General features: G+C 35.9%; 2 long non-coding RNA genes across 3 annotated transcripts in view; one reads left to right on the plus strand and one right to left on the minus strand.

Annotated features, from left to right (window-relative positions):
• Positions 1–18606, minus strand: part of LOC144286935 (uncharacterized) — a 107806-nt gene that overhangs the window by 82465 nt on the left and 6735 nt on the right. The gene's annotated exons all lie outside the window — the stretch shown is intronic.
• The window catches only part of LOC144286934 (uncharacterized), a 32382-nt gene continuing 28940 nt past the window's right edge, over positions 15165–18606 (plus strand). For both annotated transcript variants that reach the window (XR_013354878.1, XR_013354879.1), the window contains exons 1-2: positions 15165–15265; positions 16265–16379. This is a non-coding gene — a long non-coding RNA (uncharacterized LOC144286934). The remainder of the gene's footprint in view (positions 15266–16264; positions 16380–18606) is intronic.

The following is an 18606-nucleotide window of genomic DNA, read 5'->3' on the forward strand; positions in this document are numbered from 1 at the left end:
AAAGGAGCGAGAGAAAAAACAGCAAATAGATCCTACACCCAAGAGAAGAAGGGAGTTAATAAAGATTCGAGCAGAACTCAACGAAATCGAGACCAGAAGAACTGTGGAACAGATCAACAGAACCAGGAGTTGGTTCTTTGAAAGAATTAATAAGATAGATAAACCATTAGCCAGCCTTATTAAAAAGAAGAGAGAGAAGACTCAAATTAATAAAATCATGAATGAGAAAGGAGAGATCACTACCAACACCAAGGAAATACAAACGATTTTAAAAACATATTATGAACAGCTATACGCCAATAAATTAGGCGTATTTCTAGAAGAAATGGACGCATTCCTGGAAAGCCACAAACTACCAAAACTGGAACAGGAAGAAATAGAAAACTTGAACAGGCCAATCACCAGGGAGGAAATTGAAGCAGTCATCAAAAACCTCCCAAGACACAAGAGTCCAGGGCCAGATGGCTTCCCAGGGGAATTTTATCAAACGTTTAAAGAAGAAACCATACCTATTCTCCTAAAGCTGTTTGGAAAAATAGAAAGAGATGGAGTACTTCCAAATTCGTTCTATGAAGCCAGCATCACCTTAATTCCAAAGCCAGACAAAGACCCCACCAAAAAGGAGAATTACAGACCAATATCCCTGATGAACATGGATGCAAAAATTCTCAACAAGATACTGGCCAATAGGATCCAACAGTACATTAAAAAAATTATTCACCATGACCAAGTAGGATTTATCCCTGGGACACAAGGCTGGTTCAACACCCGTAAAACAATCAATGTGATTCATCATATCAGCAAGAGAAAAACCAAGAACCATATGATCCTCTCATTGGATGCAGAGAAAGCATTTGACGAAATACAGCATCCATTCCTGATCAAAACTCTTCAGAGTGTAGGGATAGAGGGAACATTCCTCGACATCTTAAAAGCCATCTATGAAAAGCCCACAGCAAATATCATTCTCAATGGGGAAGCACTGGGAGCCTTTCCCCTAAGATCAGGAACAAGACAGGGATGTCCACTCTCACCACTGCTGTTCAACATAGTACTGGAAGTCCTAGCCTCAGCAATCAGACAACAAAAAGACATTAAAGGCATTCAAATTGGCAAAGATTAAGTCAAACTCTCCCTCTTCGCCGATGACATGATACTCTACATAGAAAACCCAAAAGTCTCCACCCCAAGATTGCTAGAACTCATACAGCAATTCGGTAGCGTGGCAGGATACAAAATCAATGCCCAGAAGTCAGTGGCATTTCTATACACTAACAATGAGACTGAAGAAAGAGAAATTAAGGAGTCAATCCCATTTACAATTGCACCCAAAAGCATAAGATACCTAGGAATAGACCTAACCAAAGATGTAAAGGATCTATACCCTCAAAACTATAGAACACTTCTGAAAGAAATTGAGGAAGACACAAAGAGATGGAAAAATATTCCATGCTCATGGATTGGCAGAATTAATATTGTGAAAATGTCAATGTTACCCAGGGCAATATACACGTTTAATGCAATCCCTATCAAAATACCATGGACTTTCTTCAGAGAGTTAGAACAAATTATTTTAAGATTTGTGTGGAATCAGAAAAGACCCCGAATAGCCAGGGGAATTTTAAAAAAGAAAACCATGTCTGGGGGCATCACAATGCCAGATTTCAGGTTGTACTACAAAGCTGTGGTCATCAAGACAGTGTGGTACTGGCACAAAAACAGACACATAGATCAGTGGAACAGAATAGAGAATCCAGAAGTGGACCCTGAACTTTATGGGCAACTAATATTCGATAAAGGAGGAAAGACTATCCATTGGAAGAAAGACAGTCTCTTCAATAAATGGTGCTGGGAAAATTCCAAGATTCAAAAGTTGGTTAGATTCCTATGAAAGATATTTAGAGGTATTATACAATTTCCAATCACCCAACCAATCTCTTAAACATTATGCGGTTCCAGCGCTTTTAAAGACTTGATTTGCTTGGTACTATTAGTTCTGTATTAGCCAGGAGGTAAACAAGTACATCGTACACTTTTATGGTTATTTCTGACAAAATTGTATGGTATGAACTAGTCAAGAATACAACTGATAGAACAGTGAATTACAGGCCACAAATCAGATATTTATACCCATGATGGCACCAAACTATTTCTTAATTTATACTAACGTAAGCTACGAGAAAGAAATAAGAAACAAAATTTATTATTAGCTTCCCAGAGTTTTGCATAATTTAATAATTACTCCATTTTTTTCTAACATGTTTTGATTCTGTTTTTTTTTCTTTTTATATTTCAGAGTTAATAACCTTTGCCCTTCAACATCTACATTTTGTGTGATTTTTCTAGCTTTGTTTTGATAAAGAAAGGATCCCCATTTCCCTTCAGCCACTTACTCTCCATATTACCTTGGGCACATCATGTATCAAACTCTCTCTCTCAAAATGTTGACAATTATAGTACATTCTTCAGAGTTTCCAAGAAGACTGAGTTAGAATTTAAGTAAAACTCTTAACATATTACTTAGCAAGAAATACAATATTACTACCAACTGTAAAGAGAAAAAAAATAAGGCTATGCTTTTAAAATGACTATTGCCAATGATGATAAATTTTGAGCACTTACTACACATTTATACTGTGTGTTTCAGGTATTTAGGATCTCGTGTAATTCCCAAGAAGAGGGTACTATTAGTATTCAGTTTTACAGGTGTAAAATAATGCTAGGCAGGGAAGTTAAATAACATCCCCAAGGTCACATAGCCAATAAATGATTGAAATCATGATTCAGACTGTGTTAGACTAACTCTGGAGTCTACATTTGTATCCATTAGGCTATGCTTCTTCTTATACCAGTAATAATTATAAAAGAGTGATATCAGGGTTCCCAACTGGACACTTTAACAAAAAAATAAAAATAAAAATAAATAATAAAAATAAAAATAAAAATAAAGAAAAAAGAAAAAGAAAAAGAAAAAGTAAAAACTAAGTGGGAGCTCTTCAAGGTAGTAATCAAGAAAGTGCTTCACATTCTAAGGCAAGATCAGATATTGAAACCTAAGTAGGGATTATGGGTGACACAGAATAAACCAAAACAGCTACCTGACATTAAACAAATACAAATCAATCAATCAATCAACCAAGTAGAAAAATAATATAACTTATAGTTACATAAATATGTAAGTAAATATTCAGAAGTTGGAGGCAACAGAGTATTGATGTATGTATATATTATATGAAATAAATTATATGTAATATATACATATATAATTATATGTAATATATATTTGTGATAGCAATGTATTAAAAGGTACTATATGAAAATACAGTGCATTTGATCTAAAATTATCATGTAAAGTGAGATCAAATATTATAAATATTTCCTTTGAAGATCATTTGTATCACCCAGGATATATTATTAGTATTCCTCAAATGACAATTAAGACCCCTAAAGAATACATTGCAGTTAACTGGTATACGTACACATATCATTGTTTATACTGAAATATTTTGAATGTATAGTCTACCGATAAAATGACAACTCTTGGGATTATCAGAGAAATTCATCTCTTCAGCAAGTTCTAGCAAGTCTACTACTACTTTAGTTCTTTACTGATCTGACTGCAGACCACTCTGAATCTGTCTGGAGATTTCAAAGCATTAACCATCATTCTTTCCATCTTAATTTGATCAGCATCTACTAGTATCCCTCCAATCTGGAGTGACTTCTGAGAGACAAGTGTATTTTCACACAACAGAATCGTTCATAGCTTATTGATTGGAATTAGAGGCTGGTATGTAAGGATGCTTTGCAATTCCTAAGTTTCTATATATACTGAATTGAATTCACCACTGCCACACATGAATAATAAAGGATCTAGGGGGTTCCTGGGTCGCTCAGCCAGTTAAGCATCTGACTCTTGATTTCGGCTCAGGTCATGATCTCAGGGTTGTGAGATGGGTCCCCGCGTAGGGATTCAAGCTCAGCATGGAATCTGCTTGAGATTCCCTCTCCTTCTCCCTGTGCCCCGCCCCTGTGTGCTTGCTCTCTCTCGCTCAAAATAAATAAAATGTTTTAAAAAAAGGTTCTAAATAAAGCTAAAATTCACCTTGAATGAGTGATAGGATATTCAATCTCAATTGTTACTGGTCTATCTCCCTTCACCAAAGAAAACTAAGGAAATGTATTATGCTAAAGAAGGCTCTCCAGTCCTCAGTGCAAATGCAGTGCTCCATGGGTCACCATCCAAGCTGGTCCTCTTGTTAGGAGTTAATTGGACAGTTAGGGAGTTGGGGCCAGGATCCCCAACAAGAAAATATGGAGTCAGGACAGCTAAGATAAAACAGCACTGATACTCTGCTTTGCAGCCTTTGCATAAATGACTTCTGAAAAATGTCCTAAAATAAGACAACCGCAAAGCATTTGTCAATATCATAGGCAAGAGGCAGTTAAAACCTACAACCCCAGATGTCAGCAAAAGAACACCATCAGCATGTGGGCATTAACCTAATAAGTTATATGACCAAAGCCCTGATTGGCACAACTCAGCACACCCTGATTGCTTAAGATAGTTCTGCAAAGAGTTCATAAAAATCCCAATACTTAGAAACTCTGGGGGCAACCCACTTAGGTTGGGTTGCCTCTCCAGTAACTCTGTACTCTTGCTTAATAAACTTTGCTTTGCTGCCCACCACTCTTCATTTGATCTACCTCCTCATTCTTCCAAGTGGCATGACGGAGGGCCACAGGCACTAAATGGGACAAAAATCATATAACACCCCCCTGTCATGGCTGTGTCTCCATCATTTCCCTTGAGTAGGAGGACCCATGTCTTAAGTAAAAATATCAGCCAAATATCCATAAAATGGGAACAGTTTGCATGTTTGAAAAATATTTTAAGAGTATCTGTGCTCAATATTCATAGATATGCTTGGCTTCCTGTAGCATAAAAATAAACTCTTCACTCAAGTAATTGTTAAATAATTAGAACTATGTGTTCCTTTCTGCTGCTACCAAAATGAAATCTATTGGCAGTTGACTAAGGAGATCAGCTAGCTAGATTGGAGTGGGGGGTGAGGGGAATCAATTGTTTCATACATATTATTAGGGACACTTAAACAATTTTATGTACTTTGTAAAAGATGTTGTAATCAACTTAAATGTTTCCAAAACCTTCTTCTGTTCATTTTTAATGGATACGCAGGAACAGATTTTATTAATAAAAAAAAAAGAATTCTGAAAAATAAAACATTTTGCAGGGGTTCTTATAATTGACATTCAAAGCAAATTAGAGGTGAATTTGGATGAAAAGTAAAGGCATCCTCTCTGATTGAGGAAACACCAAGATGGGGATTGGGGGTGGGTGGGTTACACATTGGCAAATACCACATAATGAACTTTATGAATGAGGGAAGAGAGACCTCGTAGGACTTTCACGTTTGAAGGCATATTCTAAGGCACACATACAGATGAATCTGTGAAATGAACAGGAAGCAACCAGATGTGTGCATGTCGCTGTCAGCAGACAGAGAGACCTGCAGAAATGCAGAGGGCATACCTGCCCCTTCATGTACATCAGTAGTGACCAAACATTGGGAAAGTGTCTGCTGAATACCAACTAGGGAACCTATTATGCTTAAAAATATTGCCTTGGACTTGCCTGATAGCCTTGGAGCTGTTCAAGAAGAGCATGGTCAGCGAGGTACAGAGTGTTGGCTCTCTCTGTTTTCCAACTGCATGTCACGATGAGTAACACAAATGGCATTTTTTCTTGGATTAGACGTTGTGTTCATGACTATTGGTTTACTGGCTCTCACAACAAGTTTGTGTGGAGGGAGTTTTATTAGCTCTGTTCTATAATAGCAGAAACTGAAGGTTAGTTTAAATGACTTGCTTCATGTTCTCGCCACCTCTCCAAGTCCACCATCCAAACCAAAAAAAACAAAAAGGAAAGAGAAAGAAGAAAGAAAGAAAAAGAAAGAAAGAAAGAAAGAAAGAAAGAAAGAAAGAAAGAAAGAAGAAGAAGAAAAGAAAGAAAGAAAGAAAGAAAGAAAGAAAGAAAGAAAGAAAGAAAGAAAGAAAGAAAGAAAGAAAAGAAAAAAATACATTGAGGAAGCAAGATTTTCAGCTCAGCCTTGAGAATTTTAGGACATAATTCTATACTTATCAAAATTCTATGGTGTGAGATTTTTCTTTTCCTTTTAAGTCTTAATAAATAAAGATTTGTAAGTGTCTTGAGCAGCCACATGCTTCTTTCTGTATCTCAGCTATGCCTACAGAAAGCCTCAGTGGTGTTGTTGTTTAAAGATTTGATTTGTCTCAAAGAGAGAGAGGGTATGAGCAGGGGGAAAAAGAAAGGGAGAAGCAGACTTCCTGCTCAGCAGGGAGCCTGATGTGGGACTCTATCCCAGGACCCTGGGATCATAATCTGAGCCTAAGTCAGACGCTTAACTGACTGAGCCAGCCAGGTGCTCCTGAGAAAGCCTGTCTTTATGGCCACATCCAAAGTGACACTATCATGCTAATGGTGAATTATCATAACCTTGTTTATAGGTAAAAGAAAAGTTATAGAAGTAACAGCAAATAGCATAATAATGGTGGTAACTAGAGGCAAAAGAAGAAAAAATTAACTTTCTGTAGCGTTTTCAAATCAGGAACTTTAGGAAAAGAAGAAGAATGAAGTTATTGCCCACCCCACCCCCACCCACCCCCATCCCAAAATCTGCATTTTTCATGGCTGTACAAATATGTTTCTAAAAGGACCTCTAAAATACATGGCCATGCTATTTCTGGGTGAAGTGGTCAAAATGCCAGCTAGTTTCTGATATCTTTGTAGTATATTTTTCAAGCTTTTTTTTTTTTTTTTTGAAAGAATTTAGGTAGATTCTCTTGTATTTCCCTTTCTTGTTTTAAACTGGTATTAACTTAATATTACTTTCCTGCAGGATGAGCTATTTATGATTGGGAAGATAAGATGCTGACACCTTAAGTGAATTGGAGACTAATTCAGAACAGCCATTGTTATGCTTATCATTATTGTTTTGTTAAATCATTTGTGGACTAGTTTTTTTTTTTTAGGTTGAAGCTCCTGTTCTTCATGTAAACATTTTAGAATTTGAAGGTTTTCAGTCATCTATCACCAAGGATACAAAGCAAACTGGTTTTAAATTCCAAATAACCAAACCACCGTAACTTGGCTTTCTGGATTCCTGGGGGAAGGAATGCATTTCCTATAATACTCTACCTACTTATCTATGATCATCTATTAGTTATATATAACTATGATTGAGAACAGTATAATTCTATAATTGAACATATTCTCTGCTAAAAAAATAGAAAAGTGGCAGACTTTGGCAGCTTTTAGGATTCATTTTTCATGCTTCATGTGTGTTTAAACCTAAGTAATGATTATTTCTCAACTTCTCCTATTCCAATAATATTTCATTTGGAAAAGCCAATGTCATTAGCATGGCAGTGGTACTCTTCTCCCTGGAAGGAATTAATGTCTCGTGTATTGGTATTTGTGGGGAGACCCCTCACCAAAATCATTATCAGTGACCCTTCTGCATTTCCTTATGCCCCAAACCACATCCTTGAGAGTTATGTCAAAAGCATTCACTCCGAAATATAAAAGTAATTCTTAAAACAAAAATAAAATAACTCAAAGAAAGGGCAAAAGATCTGAATGGCCACCTCAGTAAAGAAGTTATACACATGGAAAATATGCATATGAAAAGATCCTCCACATCATATGTCATTAGGGAAAGATAAATCAAAACAACTGTGAGGGATCCCTGGGTGGCTCAGCGGTTTAGCACCACCTTCAGCCCAGGGCGTGATCCTGGAGACCCGGGATCAAGTCCCACATCAGGCTCCCTGCATGGAGCCTGCTTCTTCCTCTGCCTGCATCTCTGCCTTTCTCTCTCTCTGTGTGTATCATGAATAAATAAAATCTTAAAAAAAAAACAAAACTGTGAGATACACACACCTATTAGAATGGCCAGAATCCAAAACACTAACAACACTAAACACCTGTGAGGCTATAGAGCAGCAGGTGAGCCACTTTGGAAGATGGTCTTTTACAAAATTAAACATCTTCATAGCAAATAATCCAGCAATCATGTGGCTTGGTGTTTATCCAAAGGAGTTGAAAACTTACATCCACACAAAAACTGCACACAGATGGTTTGTTTATAGCAGATTTATTCTTAATTGCCAAAACGTGGAAGCAACCACGATGTCCTTCAGGAGGTGAATGAATAAATAAACTTTGATCTATCCGAACAATGGAATATTATTTGGCATTTAAAAACAACAGCAAAACAAAACAGAAGAGCTATGGAGCCATTAAAAGACACAGAGGAATCTTAAGTCCACATTTCTCAGTAAAAGAAGACAATCAGTCATTTGTATGGAATATGGAGGCTACATACTGTACGACTCCAACTATGACATCCTAGAGGAGGCAAAACTAGGGAGACAGTAAAAAGATCAGTGGTTACAGGGGAAGGCTGAGGATTGGAGGGATGATGAGAATAAGCACAGAGGATTTTTAGGACAGTGAAGCTATTCTGTATGATGCTATAATGGTGGATATGTGACATTTACATTTGCTAAAAAGTAAAACCCATAAAATGTACCATACCAAGAGTGAACCTTAATATAAACTATGGACTTCGACTGATAAAGATATAGGAATATAGGTTCTATTCTGGGTAGTGGGGTGGGTTGTAGATAGTAAAGGATGCTGTGGCACATTATGTAGGAATTCGTGATACTTTTCATTTAATTCTGCTGTGAACCTAAAGCTGCACCAAAAAAATAATAATAATAATAAATCCTATTTAAAAAGAGGAGGAAATCACTTTCAAAATATGCTCATAGAAGGTAGCAGTACAGGAGAATGTTGGCTTCTCTGTCAATATAGCTCTTAAAAGAAAACGACCAGTTTCTCTAAATCCAAGTGCTTTAAACACATTTATCCTTCGGCATTGTCCTTGAGTCCATTAAAAATCTCTTTTATTTCCTCAATCTGTGCCATATTGTGTTGAAAAAATAAAGGACTAGCTTTAACGATGAAGGAATCATTATAAATCATTAATAATTCAAAACTATTAAACAACAAAATACAATAGCGGCATTTCTCTTAAGGGAACTAGGCAATGTGCTCTGTGCATTTTGGAGGCTTTATTCTGGCTATCGTTTATCCATCTCTCTGGCACAGATGTGGTTATTTTCCGCCTTTTCCTCATTTGCATTCTAATAAAGAGTTAGCAGTGAAAAAGAGATTGTAGATTGGAACATTAGAGATTCAAAAGTATTTTTAAATATTCCAGAAAGCAAACTTGAATGTTCACTCTAGGTTTTGTGGTAAGACCTGTCCCATCTGTGGAACTGGAATTTTCGCATTTTCTACTGCTGATATCTAGCCCAGCCATGTTGAAAATTAACAACTCTGGGTCAATTCAAGTGTTTCTTAAAACTCCTCTGACCAAATGGCTGAAATTAATAATGTAGGAAACAACAGATGTTGGTGAGGATGCAGAGAAAGACGAACTCTCTCACACTGTTGGGTGGGAATGCAAGCTGATGCAACCACTCTGGAAAGCAGAATAGAGATTCCTCAAAAAGTTCAACATAGAGCTACCCTGCGACCCAGCAATTGCACTACTAGGTATTTATCCAAAGGATACAAACATAGTGATTTGAGGGGGCACATGCACCCCAATCTTTACAGCAGCAATATCCACAGTAGTCAAACTACAGAAAGAGTCCAGATGTCCATCAACAGATGAATGGATTAGAAGATGTGGTATATACTTCTTAGGGAATATTATTCAGCCATCAAAAAGAATGAAATCTTGCCGTTGGCAGTCATCAAACCTTGCCATTTGCAATGATGTGGACAGAACTAGAGGGTATTATGTTAAGTGAAATAAGTCAGTCAGAGAAAGACAAATATGATATGATCTCACTCATATATAGAATTTAAGAAACAAAACAGATGAACATAGGAGAAGGGAAGGAAGGAAAAACAAAATAAGATGAAAATGGAAAGGGAGAGGGAGGCAAACCATAAGAGACTCTTTACTATAAGAAACAAACTGAGGGTTGCTGGAGGGGAAGTAGGTGGAGTGATGGGGTAACTGGGTGATGAGCATGAAAGAGGGCACTCAAAGTAATGTGCACTGGGTGTTGTATGAAACTGATGAATTACTAAATTCTACCCCTGAAACTGATAATACACTAGATGTTAACTAACTTAAATTTAAATAAAGAATTAAAAAAATAAAACCCCCTCTGACCAAAATTTACACAGCTAGCTAGAAGAATCAGACCAGTTATTTGGGGGGTATGGTAGTGGTTATTCTCCTAATGGTGGCAAAGATATTTAAGAAACTAGAATCACAGAATGTAAAATTCAGCATCATGTTAATACTGAAGCATCATTACATTTTTCTCAAATTATGAATGGTTTTAATATTTGGGATTAGAGGTTTATAGTGAAGGGCTAGTAGGGAAGTGAAGGTCAGGGAAACCAGCTCCCAAGTGGGAGCTTCAGCACTAGAACGGATTCTCAGGATCTTGCTTACAGTGTCTCCAAATCTCAAGAATCCCTGAGATTAAAAGAAGAATAAGAACCCCTGGGAATCTCCTAATGATTTATATCAGTCTGAAGTTCCTATGTGGATAATTATCAAAAGTTCAGTGAACACACATTCTGCTTCAGACATCCTGTCAAGGCCATTCATCCTTCTGTCCAGACTTCCCAGTTGGACTCCAATACCTGCCTTTCTTACTTGTTAACCCTGAATCAGATACATGAGCACATTCTGGAAACTGTAGCTCTCAGTTCCTTCTCTGCACTTACAGGAAAACCTGAGAAGGAGCTGGCGGTGATGTCCAGTGAAAACAGTCAAGTGCATGTACCATGATCCTGCTTCTTTCACTTTAAGTATCCAATTCAATATATCTACATACGTATTTTTTTCTACATACATATTTTTAAAAGCAATTACAACCCCGACGTATATGCCTGAATGGCTTATTTTACTATTTGGAATTTAAAATTCAAGAATGAAAGAAAAAGACGTTTGGGTATACGGAGCTTCTTGGATCTATAGATTATTGGCTTTCATTAAATTTGCGACGTTTTTGGCCATTATTTCTTCCACTAGTTCCCCCCTTTCACTCTCTTCTCTCCTTGTGGCACACTCATTACACACACATGTATGCTTGGTAGTGTTTCAGAGATCTCTGAAGTTTTGTTAATTTTCCCATTGATCTATCTTCAACTTCATCGATTCTTTTTTATTTTCTTTTTCCTGCCCATATGACTCTTCTGTTGTAACTGTCAAGTGAACTTTTCATTTTAATTATTTTACTTTCCAAATCCCAAATCCTCATTTTTTTTTCTACAACTGCCATCTCCTTAATACGAGTTAATACAAGTTTCTGTTCATTGAATCATTGTCATCATACTTTCCTTTTACTCTTTCAGTATGGCATTCTTTAGCTATTTGGATTCCTTTGAATCTAAAACCAGGGCTGGGGGGACATACACACACAGTTTCTATTGATTACCCCTCTTTTTTCTGAGTTTGAGCCACATTTTCCTATTGCTTCACATATTTTTCTGTGGAATATTGCATATTTCAGACAATATTGGCTTTTTTTCTCCTGAGAATTGTTTTGGCTTTTGTTTTGTTGTTGTTGTTATTGTTGTTGCTTTGTTTTGTTTTTCTTCATTAAATCTGTGATGTATGTCTCCCTCTAAATGTGTGGCTTTGGATGTTTCTGCTGAGTTGTTTTTGTTATTTTATTTTTATTTTCAAGTTTGCTTTCCTATGTGTATTTCCTAGGAATAGCTTACTGTTCAGTACAGGATTAAAGATTATTTTCAAACACCTCAAACTTATGAGTCTTTCTACTCTCTGCTGACAATCTGTATGCAAGTTAAGGAACAGATTCAAACAGGCTGCTTTAGATTTATCCTTTTTTCTTTCTTTTTTTCTTTTTCTTTCTTTCTTTTTTTTTTTTTTTACTATCCATAGAACTTTCTTGTGTCTCCTTTGAGCGTGTGCCCTGGCACCAAAGGCCAGAGATGTACAAGCAGCTTAAATCCGTTGTGATCTCTGCTGTATACCCACATTGCTTCTGGCCAATCCCAGATGTGTAGAAAGCTTATCAAACCCCCTATGTGTGCTCATTTACTGGAACTCTTGTTTAATCACTAGCTATGCAAATTTAAGCAAATAGAGCTCCTAGCCTCTCTTTTCACTTGCATCAGGATTGCCCTTGTATTAGTTAGGGTTCTCCAGAGAAACAGAACAAATCAAATACACCTACAAACACACATACACACATATATATGAAAATACATGTGTATTTTTGCATATTTACATTTAATCATGTGTTTATGGAAACTAGGAAGTCCATAATCAGGTATCTGCAAGGTATCTGAGACCCAGGAAAGCCAGTGGTTAGTTCTAATCTGAGTCCAAAGCCTTGAGAACCAGGAGTGTCCATGATGTAACTTCTAGTCTGATAGCAAAAAGCCAACCTCCAGCTCAAGCAGTAAGTCAGAGAAAGAGAATTCTCTCTTCTTCTGTCTTCCTCCATTTTATTTAGGCTTTCAACAGGTTGGCAGATTCCCTACTTGGGGAGGACAATCTGCTGTACTTACTCTATGGGTCCAGATACTAATATCTGCCTGAAACATTCTCACAGACACACCCAGAAATAATATTTAACCAAATATCTGGACATCCTGTGACCCACTCAAGCTGACCCATGAAATTAATCATCACAACACTTTAATAATAGTGTTCTAAATTCTGTGTAATCTTACTAGCAGTGACAGTGACAGCCTGCCTCTCCCTGGCTGAATTATCATGGGCAGAGCCAGTGAGGTCATGGGATCCATCCTAGGCAAGAACACCATAGGCTCATGCTGTTCTTACCCAAAGTTTCATAGTATTCATGAATAGATGCTGTTTACACTGATGTTCGATGTTGGGTGATTTCTAGATTTTTAGCAATCTGAAATGATTGTGTTTGACAGTTTTGCCCAGTTTTATGGTTCCTTTCGGTTAGAAGATAGTTGGCTTCCTAATCCCATTATGCTGGGAAGGAGATTTTATTAACTATAAATTTATCTAGAGTATATAACTCCTTTTCAACATATCCCTTTACCATTCCAAGCCTGTGCAAAAAGAGACACACACAGAGGATGAGAGAGAGACAGAGAGAAAAAGAGAGAGAGAGAGATCAGTGATCCAGAAAATGTATCACTTCACAACACTTCAGCAAAAAGATCTTGCCCTTTCAACTCAAATGAACCTTGCTTTGAATCTTGGAATTATAACTTCCTACTATATGTACTCTGGAAAAAAACACTCAAACTCTTTGAGCCCCTCTGTAAAACAGGAATCTTAGCTGGGTTTTTGTAAAGACAAAATGCCTTGGCTATAATGTGTACTTAATGAATGCTCGTTTTCTTTATTATACCCCTTCTCTTTGCTTTCCATAAGCATATGCTATGTGTAACTGCCTGATTTTATGTTTGGTGTTTAAAAACTGCATTAGATCGTGTATTTGGTTATTGATGTTTAAAGAGTACATAGCTAGAATTATTGGTAATTCAAGAGACACAATGGAGAAATGGTTTCTGAAGCAACCAACACCCCTCTGGTTTGATGCCCAAGAATGCAGCCCTATTCTTGTGTTTTTACAAGCCTTATGTTGATTTATGTTTGCAAATGTACTTTTGGTAGTTTTCTTAGGCTATATTCCCAGTGTCTTGCTTTAGATAACCATTGTATATATATTTTTTGCAGTATTTTCTAAGTGTTACAAGGAAGAAGGAATGAAGGGGATAAAATGCATGTTAGTTTTTGTGGGATAAATTCCAAACCAACTGATTCTAGTGGAACTTCCCTTTTTTTCCCCCCAATCTTTCTCTTGGTCAGTTATAATATCATTACATATAGCATTAATATCATTACAGCACTCTCAGTGTTTCTTCTCTGAACAAATTCACTCAACCACAACTAGTTACTAGACTAGTATTTCAATTCTAAGTACTGGTCATGACTAGGAAGTGAAGCAAAGAAAAAACCTTTGTAATAACAAAGGTTATAGTCTCATTTAGAGAATATATCCATTTTCCTGCATCTTGCTTATATACATTTCATTTTATGTGTATGCCTAAATACATTGTGAGTTTGACAAACCTATACCGTAATTTTGAAAAATGAATCTGCTTTTCTCCATGACTATTAACTCTTAATAGTAAGAGACATGATTTATTTTCCCCTTGAATTATTACCTCTCTCATAGGAGAGAGTATCAGACATCAAAGATCAACCTGGCTTTGTAGAAACAACACTGGAATTGAAGTGGAAATGGAACACAAAGTTTTCTCTGTCCTGCCCTCATTGTATGATCTTGGTTAAGTAAATCAACTTCTCTGAATTTTGCTTCCCTTCTATTCAGTAATGAGATTATTTAATCCCAAAGTTTCCTATTGCTGATAAAATGCTATGACTCTGCAATCCTCTTACATTGGTCTGAATTTTATCTATGATGTCTTTAAATAATTTATAAAATAAATGCTGCTATTTGCTGTCTGCCTGATTATACCTAAGGTTCTCTGGTATATTTGTTCCATTAGGTGTTGGATGTTATTTTCAGAGATACGATTTAAAGTTTCCAGGCAGCTAGACTAATCTCTTTTGAGATTGGGACCTCATTTGGTTATGGCCTCACATTAATAATCAGTTTATTGTACCATGAACTTCCCCACTAATTCATCTTATATTTGTGAATCTATATTATATCTATATTTATATCAATTTCTAGATCGGGACATTTAAGAATATGATTTGAGAACATTCCAGAATAGGATCTCTTTAGTCCTGTTCTTAAGCCCTAGAGTACCTTAAGATTTATTTCTTTATTTAGAACAATCTCTTCTTTCAGTGCACTAAATTATTATATCCCATCTACCTAAAAGCTTTGAAAATATCTTCAAGTGTTCAATTTACATCTGGTGGTGAGAAGAGGCATGGGGAACATAAACTACTGGCCAGACCCTGTTCAGAATTCTTCTATTTGCTTAGCTCCATTGTGACTCCAGCAAAGAGTTAAGCTAAAAAAAAAAAAAAAAAAAAAAAAAATTCCTTAACTCATGTACCTTCAGTGTTCTGTGGGAACAATGGAATAGAAAAGCAGCACATTATAGGCCTCACCCAAAGAAGGGGCTCAGGTTTGTACATTTCAACCTCATCTAGTCTCCATCTTATTAATGGTTTAATTTTGGCAGCTACACACCCAAGAGTGAAAGACATAAAATCCACAATTTTACCACAGCTGTTTCCTACTTCCTCTACAAAATTATTTAAACACCTTGTGACCTAAGGGGAAAGGATAAATGAATGACTTTCCAAATGAATTATCTCCTGTCTGCTGTGTCATTTCAGAAGTATTTGCTAATGGACAGAATAATCTTTCACAATTATCTTTCATGATCTGGAGATTTAAAAACTGTACTTAATCCCGGTTCCTATGTTTTCATTCTTAGAACTGCACTTTACATAGAAGCAGAATTGCTATAAGAAATATGGAATCATGCTTCATTTGAGAAAGCAGAGAGGATTTACTAAATACTCTAAAATCCTTCTGAAAATCTTGTCTTCAGGAGGGAGCTTCAGGATCACATCTTTAGGATTTGGAAACGTAAACTGTGCTGCCAAAGAGTTTTCTTTTTTTATAAGTAGTGAGCTATACAAACATGTTTTGAAATACCATTTTGAGGATACAAAGTCCAGATTCATATTAAAATTCAAAGGAAATTGAATTACATAGTGGTAATAACACCCCTACCTGATCATCTGTTAGTAATGCCATGGTAAATATAATTTCAGTGATAAATCTCTGCCAGTACTACCATGTCCCTGTTCCACAACCACAGAGCATATACACATACACAAAAAGGAGTAAGACAAGGAGGGGGGGAAAAAGCCACTAAAACACCTCACATAATAAGTCAACACTTACAGTATTAAAATATCAACCCTTTGGACAAAAGAAAATAGGAATGATAACTGATCCTAAGTCAGGTACAATCTTGAATATTTCTTTCATCGATAGAGATCTTGCAGCTGAAGTTATGTGAGAAAGGTTAATTAGATTAAAATTAACTCTACCACTGACTATGGGGATCTTAATCATGCAAATGCTTGAATCTTACTATTTTTTTTTTCAGCTTGATACCCAGAGGTGATGTTTGCTTAGCTCAAAATGACTTTTTTCTCTTGGCCACAACACCCAATGGAATGTGTCTCCGGCAGCCAAAATTGAACATAGTTGATTGAACAAGGGTAAGCACTTGAAAGGAATGGGACCAATAAGATCCTCTCCCCTAAAAGCTGGACAGAATGGCTAAGTGGTTCTCATCAGCTTGAGAGAGAGAAAATTTCCGAGGTTAACACAATCATTTCACCTGAATTCACTATTGGCAAATAATGCCATTCCATGAAAAGGTATGACGGATATGTCCAGAGAGATTACAAACATCTCATCCTGGGTTCCTTAAAGTCTCCATTTCTTCATTCCACTTGTTGCCTACTTTCTAACCCTGATTTCTAGAGACATTGCTCACTATTAATAAGCTTCTTTTCTGATACTTAAATGAACAAAAATTGATTTGAATGGTTATACCCCCAAATTCCTGTCTCATACAGGTAACTATAGAATATAATAACTACTTTAACCTAACTATACCTAATTTTAGAAATGAAAATGAAATGTAACAATGTGATGACAATTCTGAGAAATAGAAATTCTAAAGAACATACTACAGTTTTTAATGACACATTGCAGATAGTGATTATTGAATATTTCTTGAATCTTTTTTACTCATTTAAGGGTAAAATTTTTTAACAATATATGTGAGTAGGGTATCTTGAAAAAGCCACAGTTTAATTGGCATATCAAATCACAAACTGCTTTGGGGAAATATTTTAATATTAATCTGGTTTGTGTCTACTTAGTGTGAAAAGTTCCGAGTTTTTTCCCTCTCAACCAATATTCTCTGAAATTTCTTGCTCTCAGAATGTGTAGAAAGACAACATATTATCCTTTCTCCAACTGGAATCATCACAACGTTGGTTAGGCTTTTATTTCTCCTATAAAATGTCTTTTATTTAATAGGATCTATTTCCCAGGTGTTAAATTTTCCAGAAGAATAATTTCCCTTGTTTTAACTCCTGGCCTGTATGGCATTGGTCTCTCTTGACTAGTTACTTGCATATAAAAAGAGTTAATTTAAATTCAAGTCCCGCAACCTATTTTCCACTGTTTGTAGATGACATTATGTAGTGGAAACTAATATAGGTCCTTGTTAAAATGTTTTTCTATTTCAAAAGTGATTTATTTTGAATTCAATTTCCCAGTTATTAATATAAACATCTAATTCAAAAATGTAATGTCTTAATAACAAAGTCCATTGAATTGGGACAAATTTCTGTCTATTTCAGGAGACTGGGGTAGAAATCTTTATATGGGTAGAGTTCTATTGTCATTTTAACATTAATGCATGTGGTATCATAAAATCCATATTGGTATAAACATTAGTCACTAGGCCACAGACTTCCTTTTTCATTTTATATATGTACCAAAATGATGCAAAACATGTTACACTAGGGGGTAGCTTTTTATACTTCTGGGTCACCAATTGTTGGAAGAGAGAACAATGGGCTAGATCTAGAGAGAAAGAGATCTTTCTTTCTTTCTTTCTTTTTTTCTTTCTTTCTTTCTTTCTTCTTTCTTTCTTTCCTCTTCCTTTCTTTTAATACTGGCTACAAGTAGGCAAGTTTAACCAAGAGGAAATTTAAAATATCATCTTGTTAACATTTTTCCACATCTGCAAGGCCTATCCTTAGAATATTTAATTTTAAAAAGATTTCCTCTTATCATGAACAGGTTATGACATAAGCCAAGTACTAAATTCTAGTTTAATATCTTCTTAGAGCAGTTTTCTTAGAATCCTGTGAAGTTCTGTGTTGTTTTATTCTCCCCTTCTTGCCTGCCACTTTCCAAAACTTCCTGACTCCCTTTCTCCATGATTTGTAATCTCTGTGATCCTTCAAGGCTCACATAAGACCTCAACAAAACTTTTCTCAAAGTTCAAGGCAACAGCTACTTCTTCCCATACTTGATTTATCATAATAGGATTCATGCTTGGCATTTAGTGGTACAAGGAGAAATAAACATTTTTTAATGAATGGTTCCTCTTTGGTAGATATTTTTAGTCTATTATAATTTCTAATTCATCTCTCATTTATCTAATTTGGTAAACTAATAGAATGATTCCTCAAAGTACAGATATTACAATAACAATATCTTCTGTCCTTTGCCATCACCCAAGTAAGCTTTGAAAAACACTTATGTTTGTCTTACAGAGCCAGTCTTCTTTTGATTAGGTCTTAAATAGCTCCTAATTCTACTGAACATACATGAAATCTGTAGGATTAATTTTCTTTTTCCCTCCTTTAATTAGATCCTTCTTTTCTTCATAATCCATTATCATTTCTTGAATATAAATAA

This window comes from Canis aureus, chromosome 16 (genome assembly GCF_053574225.1).
Source record: "Canis aureus isolate CA01 chromosome 16, VMU_Caureus_v.1.0, whole genome shotgun sequence".
NCBI classification, from domain to species: Eukaryota; Metazoa; Chordata; class Mammalia; order Carnivora; family Canidae; genus Canis; species Canis aureus.